Raw genomic sequence first — 15,723 nt, forward strand, 5'->3', positions numbered from 1 at the left:
TAAAAACAGAGAGATTTCAACTGATATAAAGTGCTTGTCATGTATAAGGACCAACGTTTGGATCCTTAGCACTTATGCCAACATGGTGGATGTTGAGCCTGTAATCCTAGAGAGGAGTCAGTCAGAGACAACGTCTCAACACAACAGGTGTAGGAGGGACAGAGGAAGACGCTTGAGACTGACCTTTGACCCCCACACATCTAAGTGCACACACACACACATAAACCCATCCCCCATGTGCACTGGAGAAGAAAAGAGAGAGAGATGGGGAGAGGTGAGTGGGTTTTACTTAGAAACAGAACAAAACCGAACACTTCATGTCTCGCACGTCCAGCTTGCTATGAAAACCTAATTGGATCATGAGGCCACACTGGGCTGTAGCTCCAGCAACACTTTGCAGGCCTACTGTGGGTCCCATCTGAATACTGGCCAGAAGTCCTTCAGTCTGGGCCCCATCTGAATACCAGCCGGAAGTCCTTCAGTCTATCTCACCTCAACCCTCCAGCTTTACCCTCTGGCCTTGGCCCCTGCACCAGTCGGCCACACAGCTAGATGGGCAGCGGCTCTGGGCCAGCCTATCTGGCTGGGCCCTCTCCCTGGTCCCTCCCTTGTACTGGCTGCACTCACAACTGCTTGCACTCTCTCTCAGCTTCTGTTTTCTTATCTGCACCATGAGAGAAATCACAGTCCGCACCTTCTAAGCCTGTGAGGAGCCCATGGGCTAGTTCGTGCCAACTGCTTAGTCCCGTGCCTGGCACATGGCCCTGCTCAGTCAATTTAGGAGCTGGTGACTGTGCCCAATGGCTATAATCGCTGGGTAGGGTTCACCCAAACTTCAGCCCAGCTTTTAAAGATAACATAACTGTGCAAACGGCTACCCCTCACCGGTCCTCTGTGGCTCGGCATACTCAGCCTGTCTACACACAGAGGTATTGGTATCTGATAAGCTTTATCCGGATGACTCTGGGATGCGCTGGGACCCCGTGTTGAGTCAGGACTTTTCTGGGATGGGATCTGTTATTGGGGCACATAGTAGAAAGGAGGAATACACATCTGAACACATAGTCACTGTCAGCTCCAAGATCTCCTCGCCCAGGCCTGCCTAGAACTACTCAGCCATTTGCCATTTAAGGGGTCTCTGCTATGGATTAGATTCTTTCTCTTTTCCCAGAATCAGGACTTCCGAGGACCTCATTGGGAGACGCCTAACTTGAATTATTCCCCTTCACCTCCAGTTTCCCAGGCTGCACGTGGGACTGTAACAAAGGCCTCAGATCTCAAATGGAGTTCATTAAGATGGAATTTTACCTGAGGCAGCCCCTCCTCCACTCCTTAGCATCATGGCACCCAGATGTGCATGTGCTTGCCAAATAGGCTGGGCAGAGGTAACTTCCCATCCCTGGCACAAGGCCGGAAACTCAGAGCCATTTGGAACAAAGAACTCTGCCCCTAAGGTGTTTTCCAACGTCTCCCGGCCAGCGTGAAGCTGCCCTGCTCACCCCAGCCAGACCCCACTGGCCATCGCGCTCCCAACCCTCATGACTGAGAAGGGGAGGGGTCCTGAGGTCTGAGCTGAATGACCACCGCTACAGAAGAGGGAGCTGTCGTGGGAAAAGGGCTCCTCTCAGATTTAGAAAGGCTGTGATTGAAGTGCTGGCTCTTAATGACTTTGGGCAGGAAAGCCAACCTCTTAATCCCTTTGAATCTCCATTTACTCTTCATAAATCAGGGTCATAAGCAAGGGAAAAAGAAGGTATTAAAAACACATTTGATATAGTGCCTGGGACATGTTAAGTTTAACTAACCTTTGGTCACCATGATTTTCGGCTATTATATAATATGTTAACCTCATAAGGGTCAAAGGTTGCTGTCGGGAGAGGCACTGGGTGGAGTCAGGGGTGTGGGCAGCATGGGGGTTAGATAGTCAGGACCTGGCTTCAGTTAAGCCTGGCTTGGGCCTGGCATCCAAGGTGAGGGAGGCTCAGGGCCTTGTCTGCCTGGGAATCGACAGGCACGGACCGGCTGGTGTAATTACAGACTTGACTGACAGCTAGGGTGGCCCTTCCAACTGCCCAGCCAGCCACATTTTTTAGTCGGGCGGGTGGGTGGGTGGGTGGGTGGGTGGGTGGGTGGGTGGATGGGTAGCTGACTGTTTATGTATCTACCGGGATGCTGGGTACTTAATAACTCCTCTCCCCAGTGTCCCCAGGCATGCTGTTCAACTCTGAGAGCACTTGCCTTTTTTCCCTATGGCCACTTCTCAGTCACCCCCATCTTAGCCCTCCGGCTGCTTCGGAGACAAGTCAGAAAGCTAAAGAAACAAGGTCAGACTCTGAACAATTGACCGATGAACCATCTCTCTTGCCTGGCGTCTCGAGTAGCTTAGAAGCCCCACAAGGAATCCCATCGTAGCCCCAGCCGCAGTGCTGTGAGCACGAGCTTCACACATTCTATGTCCCTTGTCTAAAAATTTACATTCAAGGAACATGTGTGCTTTTCCCAAACCATGTGACAAAACTGCAACTCAGTAGGCATTGCTTGAGCGTCTAGGATAGGGTTGGTGCTAACATTAGGCTCTGAGATGAACTGAATAGTCGTGAAATTTTAGTAAGCATGCAAACTTGGAAGGCCAGAAAGATAAGACTTCGGCCATACTTAGAGGTCAGGCACAGAGGTCTTAGAATGCCTGGCCCACCTGTGGACAAGCACCTGCCAGCCAGAAACCAGGGGCATGACAATACCACGGTAGGTAGCTAAAAGTGGCTGCATTGACTTGTCTAGGACAATTCTGTCATGTTGGAGATGAAGTCGATATTGAGTATTGAAAACCAGGAGGAAGAAAGGGATCTTTCATTCACAACCAAAGGGGGAATGTTGAGTTCTGTTCTGTTTGTTTATTTTTAATATCGACTCCAAACGTGGGATCCTGTGTGAACCAGTGATGTCTTTAGAGAAAGCAGGACACAAGCATGTTATCATTTCACAGTAGCCCTGAACTGGAAACAGCGCAGAGGACTGTCCACAAGAAGGAGGACATACAGCATGTGACATTTTCACAATGGAACGCTCGATAGCAGTGTTAACTAATGTGTGTCAGTGTGGAAGAGCACATAGGTCCCGTAAAAAATCATGTGACAGAGAACGGTGTGTGAACACCTCGATGCCATGAGACCCAGCACTGGACACTGTCTCAAAAACACATGTGAAAATTTATAAAAGAAAACAAGGAATAACAAGTCCAAACTTACCTTGTCCTGGGGATGACGAGAGGGCTCCGGTACCCAGGGCTCAGCCAAGGGCTGTTTAACAGGCTGTATGGTCTGGAGAGAAGGCACCATTGGTAAAGTGCTTGCCTCCAAAGCAGGAAGCCCTAGTTTGATCTCTGAGTATTGGGGATTTGTAATCCCAAAGTGGGAGATGCAGACAGACAGACCCCTGAGGCTCACTATCAGTCTAGCCTAATTGATGAGCTCCAGGAGTGGATGGAGTTCCTAACGTTAACACCTAAGGTTGTCCTCTGGCCTACACGCCTACACACAGAGACACACACAGACACAGACACACGGACACATACAGACATATACACAGACACACACAGATACACAGACATACACACAGACACACACAGACACACATATGCACACACATTAAAGTTTTTACGTTTATTTATTTATTTATATATTATGTGCATGCATATTCACCACAACAACATGGATGTGGATGCCAGAGGACAGCTTTTGGGAATCAATTGTTCCCTTCTGCCCTATGGATTCTGGGACTGAACTCGGCTTGTGAGTCCAGGCAGTAAGCGCCTCTACCCATGATCCTTCTTGTCAGCCCAGACACACATAGACTTTAAAAAGTAAGTGCTCTGCTCCTAACTTGGGTGGTTAGTGCAGTTGCATAATATCTGTAAGCATGTCATATACTCTTGAATAACATATCATTTCTCAATTAGAAAAAAAAAAACAAAACAAAAGACAATTGAAAAGCTCGGCAATGCTCCCAGGTTTCTTGTCTCACGCATGGCACAATGAGAAAACCGTCTACGAAATCTGCATTTAGCCAGATGCTACGACAGCCATTCCTGAGCTCCCGCAGGATCTTTCAAAATGGGCTTCTGCATTATCAATTTGGATTGTTGTTGCTGTTTTACATCCCTGCCTCAGTTTCCCCTCCCTCCTCTCCTCCCAAGGGCTATCAGCTTAGAACATTCCTGACAATCTTTCTTTGTGCTGCTAAATCCCCCATGTCTTAGACCTTGGCCACTGAGCAAGCCTTTCAGAAGTTTACTCTGCGCTGGACACTTGACTTTCCTCGGTTAATTCTCAACAATTCCACAGCTCAGCTATGATCGCCCTCAGCTTACTGATAAAGAAACTGGAATTTGGAGGGATTAAGATATTTGCTCCCAAGTTCCAAACAACTGGAATGGGGCGGGGTGGGGGGAGCTACCCCAAAGGCTGTTGCCTGTACTACACATGGGATATGTTCTTCTAGCTGGGTTGCCTTCGTGGGAAAGGAAGCGCGAAGCCTTGCAGAGACTTGGAGTGCCAGAGTAAGAGGGATACCCAGGGGGCCCCCACCCACTTAGAGAAGGGGAGGGGCGTGGGAAAAGGGATTATGGGAGGGGGTGACCAGGTGGGGACAGTGAACAGGATGTAAAGTGAATAAGTAAAATTAATTAATTAATTAATTAATAAAAAATAAAAAGGAAATTTGCCCCCACGGTCATTAACTAGAATGTGACAAATCCAGAACTCTGTCTCTGTCTCTCCCGCTCTTCCCAGCTGCTAGCTCAGCCTCGAAGCCTCTACTGCATATGTCACATGTTAATGTCAAGGAGAAGCATGTAAATGAGCTCAGGAGCCCAGCACAGGGCCTGACTGGAGGCCTCAAAACAGCCTAGAGTCCATTTCTCCAGGCACAGAAACTGGCTGGGGTCTCAGCACAGGGCCTAACTGGAGACCTCAAGACAGCCTAGAGTCCATTTCTCCAGGCACGGAAGCTGGCTGGGGTCAGGAGCCTAAAACAGACAGCAGAGCAGGGTGGGGCCAGGAAAGGAAGAGCAGCTCAGATGAGCTGGTGGGACAGTGGCCTCTCGAACCCGTTCACCTAGCATACCACAGCCGTTTGAAATGGAAAGAGGATTTCTTCTGTCCTCCAGGCCATCTAAGTATCGCTGGGTTCTGGGCAATTTCTGCATGACGCTAAGTTTCTTTGGTGCTTCTGAAATGGAATTTGTATCTAAGACCACACAGAGGCACAGAAGTCAAAGGAGCCTTCTGAGACACTACCATCCCCAGAGCAACCTTTGGCCCAAGGGAACTTAATGTTCAGGTCAGCTTGTTCAAACTAGTGTGTAAATCTGACCCCGCAGTTCACAAACACTGATTACGAGCCTAGAACCTGGAAGCCATGGCACTAAGTGTCTGCGACCGCCCTGGGAGTGCAGAGGTCACTACTGTGGTTTCAGCCCTCCCAACTCTCTGACTTCACATTGCAACCCCACCAAGCCTCAGTTTTTCCATTTATAGAATGGGCACAGGAGTCCTTCCTTCCTAACACAGAAAGACAATAGGACCAGGAGGCTGGCTGTACCTATTAAGTACACAGCATCTGGTATCTAGGGCCCAGTGAGCCACTGTCCCTAGTGCCAGCAGGTGGCACACACTGGTCCTCTCACCAGCAAAGGCTTGAGAGCTCCACAGTGTCTGGAACAATGTCACACCATGCAGAATACTTTGAAGGTGCAGCTTGGCATCAGGAGACCTGTGAGAGGTAGTAGCTTCCCCGGAGCTTGGCGCTGCCCAAACTCCACTTTCCCGCTGGTACAGCTGCCTACACCCTGCTAAGGACAGGACTCTCCCCTGTGCAGAATGAAGACTTTGTGTGGCATCTGGTCCTGGGAACACTGCTTACTTTATTCTTTGGCACGAGACCTGCAGGGCAGGTTCACGGAAGCGTGGCACACACTGAGACTCTCGCAGCGCCCTCTGCTTCTTCCTCTAGCTTCTGCTGTTTGCCCACTAGCCATCCTGCCCTCCCCTAGCCAGCTCTGTGTGTGTGTGGGGGGGTGGTCTCACCACCTTCCCACTCTCTACAGGCAGGCAGGACTTCCCTCCCGCTCTTTTCATTAGTAGTGATGAGAAAGAATGGCTTCCGGCTTGCCAGAGTAAACAGTCACTCCACAGTCATGGAGGCTCCACTCCCCCGTGTCCTACGTTACGCCCTGATCACTCACACACTCAGCCTCCGGGGACTCTCCAGAGAGGCTGCCCTGAGTATCTGAACCAGGCCCAGGACTCAGAGGGGAGGGCAGTTTCTCTTCCACATGTCACTACCATAGGATGCCGTTGCTGCCACCAACGCCTAGAGCTTAGGTTGAGCAAGATGTGTCTGTCCCCACCCTGGACCATTTCTCCAGCATTCAGAGACAGGAAACCCAAATGCCAGCATCCACGGGTGGCTCAGTAGCTTCTCCCCAGCTTCTATTCCTGTCTTGGTTGCCATTTTCCTGGATCTTGGTTCTAACTGACCTGTGTGTGCCCTTTAATCTACAAGGACGAGATCTGGACGCCCTTCCCTTCCTGCTTGTTTACTCCCATTAGAATGGGGACTTCTTTGGACATGGGAGAGTCCCCAGAGGTCTGGGAAGCTAGAGGGACCCAGGAAGCAACGCTAGGAGACAGGGAAGAGAGAGCATGGGGCCGAGTCTTAGCATTACTCTACCCCGGTTCCCCTGGGGAAGGAAGCTCAAGAAGAGGTGGCAGGTTTTCTTGTCCCTTTCTGAGCTGTGGTGGCACAGGAAAAACCAAGGGCAAAGGCAGTGACAAGTGAAGGACAGAAGAAAGTCACTTCAGCGGTGGGCTGAGTCTGGGGACAAAGTGGCCAGGAGCAAGTCTGCCCATAAGGAAGGACTGGGGTTGGCGGACTAGGCCAGAAAGCAGGCTGCGGCCAGAGAGCAGCTGCAGCGCTGGGGCTGCCCTCAGGGTCATGCTGCTCCACCTTCACCTCAGCATTAAGTCTCTCCCTTGTCCTTTATCACTCTGGGTGACCTCTCCTGGGCTTGGAGGACTAGGTATGCAGCTTTTACCCTGGTTTGGGTCTGCGTCTTGACGAGGCCACACACAAAGCCCCCTTGACTCATGAGAATCCCAGTTGGGATAATAGATTATACAGTCGCTTTTTTTTTTTTTTTTTTTTTTTTTTTTTTTTGGCGTATCCATTGGGCCCTGACAGAAAGCAAGGTTAAGGACAAACCGGAGAGAAATGTAATGAAAAGTGAGGTCCTGGTAGTCTAGAGCTGCTGCCAGGCTGGCTTCGGCCCAGTCAGAGCCTCCTCAACCGAACAGTGATGGCAGCCAGTGCCAGGGCCACTGTCCCTCCTGGAGCTTGATTTGGAGGTTAAGACCTAGTATGCTAGGATCTGCTTTTCAGGCATCCCTTGAGGGGGAGGGGGCTGCCACCATGCTGGGACACACACAGGCTCTTATGGAATATGGCCAAGTTCTTATTCCCTCTACCTGCATCCCAAACAAACTCACAGCAGTGGCAAGTTGAGGCTTGACCCCCCCTAACCCACTATCCAACTACAAATTAGAATGGGGTTCCAGCACCTGGCCTTACCTCTCGGCTGCGTGGACAATAGGAGCCAAGAGGCCAACTTCAGCCAATTTCTACGATGTAGGGTGAGAAGATCAACAGCACAACAGCACTCTCCTGTCTTGTGTGACTTCTTGGTCTAGCCATTCAGACCCTAGGCCTTCCTCTATTGAAAGCCTAGGCTCTGCACATCTACAATCTGTGCTGAAGGCGGGGTCCAGGGAGACTCTGGGGTCTTCCCAAGGGACTCAGCCCCTCCAAGAGATCAGTTCAGAGGTGGACGGGGGCGGGGGACGGAGACTGAGAGACCACATTATAAATAAGTAGAGCTCAATGCTCCAGGGCTGCTAGAGTATGCACAGACTTATGGTTGTACCTGGAGAAGAGTGAGGGTCGGCTGGAGAAGTCGAGTGAGGGTCGGCTAAGTTGCTGGATTCTCTTCCCTGCTCTCCTTTCCCAGTCCCACCTCCATCTTGGTCAGGAATCAAGTCACAGCTGACCAGGGACACTGACTGGGGATTCCTACTCTTTGCAGTTTGAGGCAATGTCACTGTGTCCTCCCTGTGTCCTCAGACAAGCTAGAAAAGGTTACAGAGTGAGGCCCCCAGGTCACCTACCTCTGCTTAAGGGGTCTCTAGTAGCCAAACCAAAACCAGACTTTTATTGTCTCCCGTTCTGGCTGTGTGCACACGCAATTCTTTCCAGTCTTCAGCTAGGGAAGGAATAGAGATGGTCCCCCAAACATAAAATACCCTTAGTTCACAGAATTAAGGGTCCTGGGTACAGACAACCCCTATCTGCCCCTCAGAAGTCCGCTCTTACTCCTAGCCTGGGAAAAGCATTCTTTGCGTTTTCTGCTTCCTGAACCTTCTGATTTCTCCTGCATGCTTGCCTTACGAGACAAGATGGGTGGCAAGGTAGAAATGGAACCACTAGCTGGCAAGCCCACAGTACTGGGCTGGACCTCTAGTTCTTAAGAATAGGAAGAGGTTCCGATTTCCCACAAAGCCACTGACTCTTCACAGCCATCTCCTGGAATCATGCCTTGCCCACCCCTGCTGTCATGAAGAAGATGCCCTTCCTCGGGGCATTGGGGCAGACCTGAACTCTGTCCAAGGGAACTTTTGCAATGCCCAGAAAACTCCTGCCCAACTGCTTGCCTGGGCTCTGGCCCCTCGCTGCTGCTGGGCCCAGACAGGAGGCTGACTCACTCACCACAAAGAGGAGGTGGAAGAGGAGGAGGAAGAGGAGGAGCATGAGGAGGAGTAGCAGCGGGAGGAGGAGGGTGGCTCAGGCTCCCCAGAGCCCAGGCAGATTCAGCCCTCAGGTAGGACAGAGTCAATGGAGACAGTGGACCTGGAGACCACATGCGGATCCTACCTAGATGCTCCTCCTGGATCCAAGTCCCCTCACTCTCCAAACAGAAACTATTCCTTAAAACCCCTGTCTCAGTTTCCACGCTGGCCCCTGAGTCTCTCTGGACATCTGTGGGCAGGCTCTCCTGGAAGAGAAACCCAGCGCACCAGTCTCAAAGCACCGGCGGTTTTAGAAAGTCAAGCAAAAAGAAAACTCCATTTAAAAGATTCCACTACCACAGGTGATCACACATGGGCTCCGCGGGGTAACAGACAGGCTCCACACACTCCTCCTCCAGAGAGCTTAGCAGCACCGGCAACCAATCGCTCCCTTCTTACTTCTCCACTCCCAGCCAAAGCGCCCATCCGTCCGAGGAAAGAAACAAACGCCTCTTGTTGTCCAGCGCTGAGCACCCTCCTAGCAAAGGTCTCCCACGCTGAGCAACCTGAGCATCGCGGAGGTGGCTGCCCCCTCGCCAGCCTCGTACGAACTTCAGCTTTCTCAGACTTGGGTGCCCTCTCGGAGTCCCAACCTCATGGCACCACAGCCCGGATCTCAGCCGCCAACTTTTGCTTTCCGAGTCAGTCTCGGACTCTACTGCTTGCACCCGGACGCTCAGACCTCTAGACCCCAGTCCCCCGCCCTGGGTCTAACCACTCACCCTGAACCCCCTACCCCCTGCTCCCCGATCCGCACCTGGTCTGGCTGTGGACACACGGCTCGGCGCTCCGGGTGCTTAGGGCTCGGCAGCAGCCTTTTGACAAGCAGAGACTGCTCAGCACCTGGCCCCGCCCCCACAAGGCCCCGCCCCCAGAACGCCCTGCCCCTCAACCACGCCCACTGGGTCCGTTCCTCTGCAGCCCTGAAACTTTCGTGACTTGGAATCAACCACTTCACTGTCCACTTGGAGGCCCTGCCTTGTGAGGGGGGCTCCAGGACGGCCGCCACAGCGCAGCACAGGCGTCTGCCTTCCGTGGGGACAGTCTTTGATGATGTCGTGTGTGCAAATCCACGTTTCTGCCTGTGGTGATCCGTGATGTATCCACCACCCACCCCCGCCGCCGTGGTTCTACCCAATCTGCTGTAGACGCCTCCTCCAGGTGTGTCACCGGTACCTGAGTTGACCCAGTACCCCGACAACCGCGGCGCGCTGCAGGGAGCCATTCTCTGCGGGCCGGTGGGGAATCTCAGGCAAGTTTCTCCTGCAGGGTGCTCAGCCCGACTCCATTGGTTAGGATTAGCACAGAGGACCAGAATGGAGGCTGGAGCGGCCGTCCTCTCTCCTACCTGACGTTCCTCTGTTAACTACAGCGAGGGAGCATGCTCCTGGCTAATCTCATCTCATTCCAGCGAGCTTTACCTTAGCTTCTGAGGTCTCTGCCTCCTAGATCACCCCTTGCCACCGAGACCCTGGTGTGAAGGAATGAAGCAGGCACAAAGTTCACCTCAAGACCCGGAACTCTGCATGGCTCCTGAGAACTCATTGTAGAAAACTTTGAATAAAGATTACTTTCTACTCACACACTCCGAGCTCTGCACAGCACCAGATGCTGAAAGAAAAATGGGTCTATAGGGCTCCCTTTTTTTGAGTAAGAGATGTATGCATAAATAAACAAAGGAGTGATTTAGAATACAGATGCTTACAATGTCACCGGACAGTTGGTGACCTCCTTTAGTCAGGGAAGATAATGTTGAGGAGGCTCAGTGGGGACAGGGAGGTGGAAAACCGAGAGATTTACCAGACCAAGCCAGGGAAGGATGAGAGCCCAGCCTAGCGACTAAGTGCACAGACAGGGATGTTAGAGTGAAGAAAACACTACCCCTTCCAGCTCTTGATGACTGTCCCCAAGAAACCAACGGAGGGCTAAACAGAAGGAAGACCTTCCAGAGAGTGGGTCTGAGTGGAAGCTGTGAGGCAGCTGAGGCAGCTCTTTAACAGACTGTTGTGACTAGGACAGTCAGGACAACACAGAGAAACCCTGTCTTGAAAAACCAAAAGAGAGAGAGACAGAGACAGAGACAGAGACAGAGACAGAGAGACAGAGAGAGGGAAAGAGAGAGAGAGAGAGAGAGAGAGAGAGAGAGAGAGAGAGAGAGAGATTGCCATGGAAACATTCTGGAATGGCTTAAACAATTTCAGAAAACATGGAACACAAGGTATTTAAACTCACAGACGGACAATCTGTGTCAAATGAATGAACGGAAGAGAGCTTTTGGGAGCCCTACCAGTCTGGTATTCATTCTAAATGAAAAATAAAATCACTTATTCTAAATGAAAGAATCACTTTCCAGAGCATCATGGGAAAGCTGACTCTCAAGAGAAAAAAAGCACAGGAGATCTCAACAGCCAACACCTTAGGGCATTCATTCTGAGGTCCTGTGAGCCTTTGCAGGAGGCGATGGAAGATGCACACCTACATACTCCGTACTGATCGGCTGTCAATCTTTTTCACAGTCGTGAACTGAAAGTTCACATAGGTAGCATTCTCATAGGTAGAGTATGAGAAGAATTCTCTAGATGTTTTATTCAACCTTCATGTCTTTCAATATAGAGCAGCAAAAACTGCCCCCCCATCTTAAAACTTGGCATTTTTTTTACCGATGGGCAATGACAGAGCCACTTGAACCCTGTCTTCCTTCTGACTGACAGGCATCATTTCACACTGCCTCTCAAAAAAAAAAAAGTTCCATGTACTTTTCACCTAATGGATCACAGTCTAGAAAGAAAAACCAACCATGTGCGGGGAGGGGTGGAGAGCTGACTCAGCCATTAAGAGCACTGTCAGCTCTTCCAGGGGACCAGGGTTCAATTCCCAGCACCTACACGGCAGCTCACAACTGTCTGTAACTCTCTTTCCAGGGGATCAGACACCCTCACACACACATCCATTAGTCGAGTCACCAATGTACATAAAATATAAATAAATAAATAAATAAATAACAGCCATGAAGAACTCAGCTGTTCTAGGTTTGGCAAATTTACAAGGTTATACACATTATCACTGTGTTTCACTCTCTCCTTGATTGGCCCAATAACCATACCCCTAGTGATGTCCTCCTCATCCTCCTGCAATTCCTGGACCACCACCTCTCACTTGGCTCTCCAGACCCCGCCCTCCTTCATATCTCTTTCCATCAAGCCCTCCCACCATCTCCAGGCAACGATGCTCCGCTGTAGTATGTGCTACTCTTTATCATATGGTTTATTGCCTTATAACAAGACATTTTGTATTTATACTGAATAAGAATTTGTTCTACCCCAGCGTTGTTCTCAGAAAGGTAATTTTGTAACAGTGGAAGAAGCAAGCTTTATTTCTCCCTTTCTTCTTCTAGAACCTCCCGCTGTCTCCTGACCTCACACATACCTGGGTAGGTCCTGGAAGGGAGGTTACATTCTCAGACTTCTTTTCCTGGAAGCCTTGAGAACAGAGAGCATTCTCTGATAACTCTACTTCAGAGCGAGTAGCTTTAAATTCCTCTAGAAGCAGGTGGATCTGTGAGTTTCAGGCCAGCCTATTCTCAGAGTGAGTTCCAGGACAGGCAGGGCTATACAGAGAAACCTTGTCTCAAAAAAACAATTCCTCTAGATTGTTGCATGAACCATGTGCCAGATCCTCTATGTAAAGTATGAATTTTCTTTTTTCTTTTTGTCTCTAAAGATACCATTCTCTGTTGTCCTTAGAAGAGTGGTGTTGGCCCCTTGGTCGGATTGCCTCTGTTCAGTATTTGTCTCTGATCAGTTTTACCAGGAACTACATGGGAGTTCTGTGACTCAGCTATTTGTTTTTTGTTTTGGTTTTTTTTTAAGATTTATTTATTTTATGTGTATGAGTACACTGTAGCTATCTTCAGACACATCAGAAGAGATATCATTACAGATGGTTGTGAGCCACCATATGGTTGCTGGGAATTGAACTCAGGGCCTCTGGAAGAGCAGTTGGTGTTCTTAACCACTGAGCCATCTCTCCAGCCCCTAACTCAGTCATTTGTATATTAGCAAATGACCTTTGTCAGGGCATGCTCTTTGCAGGAGGGACTTCAGGGCTTGAGACAACCTTGTGCATCCCATAAGGCAAAGCCTGGTCTCTGGTCATGTTTACTAGGCCCTGGGTGCCTATGGGTGGTGCGGGCAGGTGTGATCTATCGTCAGCCTATGAGCGCCCCCTTTTCTGCATCCTGAGCTATGTCTCAGAGATCGGCTGGCCCTCCTCTCTGAGTTCCTGGCCATGATGTAAGATCCCAAGTATATCCTTTTGTCTCTGACATTTTCACAGACCCTGTGCTTCCGACAGAGGGGTTTCCAGGTAAGAGTGGTCTCAATGAACTGCTTCCCTCTGACCATTTGCTTTCTCCTGTCTTAGGTCTCTTTCCTCCTCCGTAATGTTTTGTTATGGGCATGTGGGAAGACAGGAAACCTCTCAATCAACAGATGCCAGAAGAGAGCTGCCCCAAGAGCCACAGAGCCACAGGGTCATGGTGGCAGAAGGGATCAAACCTTCCATTCACCTAGCTCCTCCTTTAGGCACTCTTATGAAATTAAAAGTTTGGAAAGGTTGACTCATCCATCTTTTAGGACAAAGGGGATCTGGGACTGTTCGTGTTTGTGTTCAGATGATGCAAATGAAATGAATAAATGGAGGAGCTGCAAGTAGAGAAAACAAATCCGTTGAAAGGGGCCTTCCAGGGCAATGGCTTTCACATTGTCAACTGCTGCCCAGTAAAGACACACATTCATCACGACCCAGAATACATATAGAAACATTCTCATGAACCAAGAGCTACCCTGAAATGTGTTCTCTCTGCATGAAAAAACAAAATTTAAAAGGGGGGGGGCATGACAGTTCCTAGGTGTCATGGAGGAGAAGGTTTATTATAGATAAAAGGGAGAGCATAGCCAGACGCAGGGGCCTCTGGGAAAGTCCAGAGTGGACATGGCCCTAAGCTGTGGAGAGGGGCGAGGGAAGGGAGGTGAGGAGAGGGGAGAAGGGAGAGGAGAGGGGAGGAGAACCATCAACCAAGAGGTGCAGCCTGGGCCAAGAGGATGGTCGAGGGGCTAGGAAGGTAAAGGTGGATTAAAGTGGCTGGATTATGTAGAGAAGGATAACCCAGTCCCTAGACCAAGGTAGTTTAATGTAGGGAGGCAGGGCATGCCTGTTATACCATGTAACAGGTAGGAACTGAGGGATGCTGGGAGAACCTGGTGGTCAAGTCTGTTTTGACATGTTAATGGGTTAATTAGGTTTGAGCCCCCCCATCTCTTTCTCTTACTCTCCCTCCCTCTCTAGATCCCCACATTCTAGCTCCCTTCCCCCCCAACTCTCTGTCCCTCTCTGTCTCTCTCTCCTTCTCCCCCACCTCTCTCTCTCCTTCCCCTCCCTCCCTCTCTCCCTCTCTCCCTCTCTCCCTCTCTCCCTCTCTCTCTCTCTCTCTCTCTCTCTCTCTCTCTCTCTCTCACACACACACACACACACACACACACATACACCACACACAAGACTGTAAACTCCAATCAGGATTTGTTTTGAGTTTTGCCTTTCTGAGTTCAGCACACCATGGGACACCTTCCCGAGAGCCTAGAACCTGAGACCAGCATAGACGACAGGAAGCACCATCGAGAACCCAGCAGGGCCTTGGTGGCGGCCTCCAGGCTTTGGGGATTCCTTCTCCTGTGGTGAGCATGAGGTTGCTGAGGCAACCTGTGCCTACCAAGGTTTACTTTCATGACCTTAAGTCAAGTGTTACCCTACCACTGTCCTGAGTTTTCTAGCTTTGGGCCTTCCAGCCTCAGGAAGCCTCAGACATCCTGGGTCACCCAGAAGAGGACAGCTCTGAGGAGAGTCAAGAGTGAGAGCCGCAGACCTGGCCTGCTCTAGAAACAGTCAGGTGCTGCCAGGTATCCTGGCTCTAAAGCCTTCTGGCTCCACCACTCCATTCCCAGCAGTCCAGCTCATGTCTCTATCCTTGAGGGTTTGAGCATCTGTTTCTCATCTCCTCCCACATCCTCAAGTCCAGGTTGCCAATCTATTGGCCCGCACACAGTGTCAGTTGGCATGTCCTGGGGTGGGGAGGGGGCAGATGAAGACTTCTACCTACACTTCTAAGCAGAGGCAGTGTGGAGCTCTCCAACTCCCAGGTATTTGCTAGGCTCCTGTCCAAATCTGCAGCAAACAATGACGACACTTCTCCAACCCCCATAGTCAACCATTAATACCACTGGAGTAAGTCAGAGGCTCAGAGCGGACTCCTTTCCCATCCAGTTGCTGTCTTAGCATTTTGCAAAGATGGTGAATAGTCTTGCAGGAGGTGAAGAGAATGGAACGCACAACCCATGTGGGAATTTGTAGTTTGTTCCTCTAAGGAAGAAGGGCTGGTGGAGGAGCCAGGCAGTGGAGGTAAGAGGAGAGGCTCTGTGGTTTAGGAATGACACAGATGACAACGGACTTGCGGAGTTTCTGTCATAGTGCCGCGGGAGAAGTCAGCAGGGGGAAGCTGGCTGCCTTCTAAAATCCCTACTTGTGTAAAACAGTGTCTCCAGGGGGAATGGTTGGGCAACCATCTCCCTTCCTTCATACCAGTGAGCAGAAGCCCTGTAGCCCAGGTCCTGGACACGCCTACGTGTTTCTTCAAAACAGAGAGGACATTCCGTCAGCAGCCCAGGAATGCATTAAACATCTCTCCCCTGGGGCCCCAACTCTAGAAAGATGTGTCCGTTGACAGCTCCTCCTTGGTCTTTAGCCTGGGATAAGCACACCACAAATCCTG

General features: G+C 50.5%; 1 protein-coding gene across 1 annotated transcript in view; it reads right to left on the minus strand.

Annotated features, from left to right (window-relative positions):
• Vdr (vitamin D receptor) overlaps window positions 1–9,736 on the minus strand; it is a 54,885-nt gene extending 45,149 nt beyond the window's left edge. The window contains exon 1 of the mRNA XM_031354178.1: window positions 9,658–9,736. The gene's annotated coding sequence lies outside the window, so the exon portion shown is untranslated. The remainder of the gene's footprint in view (window positions 1–9,657) is intronic.
• Between the last annotated feature and the right edge of the window lie 5,987 nt (window positions 9,737–15,723).

The sequence above is a fragment of the Mastomys coucha genome, unplaced genomic scaffold, assembly GCF_008632895.1.
Source record: "Mastomys coucha isolate ucsf_1 unplaced genomic scaffold, UCSF_Mcou_1 pScaffold11, whole genome shotgun sequence".
Taxonomy (NCBI): domain Eukaryota; kingdom Metazoa; phylum Chordata; class Mammalia; order Rodentia; family Muridae; genus Mastomys; species Mastomys coucha.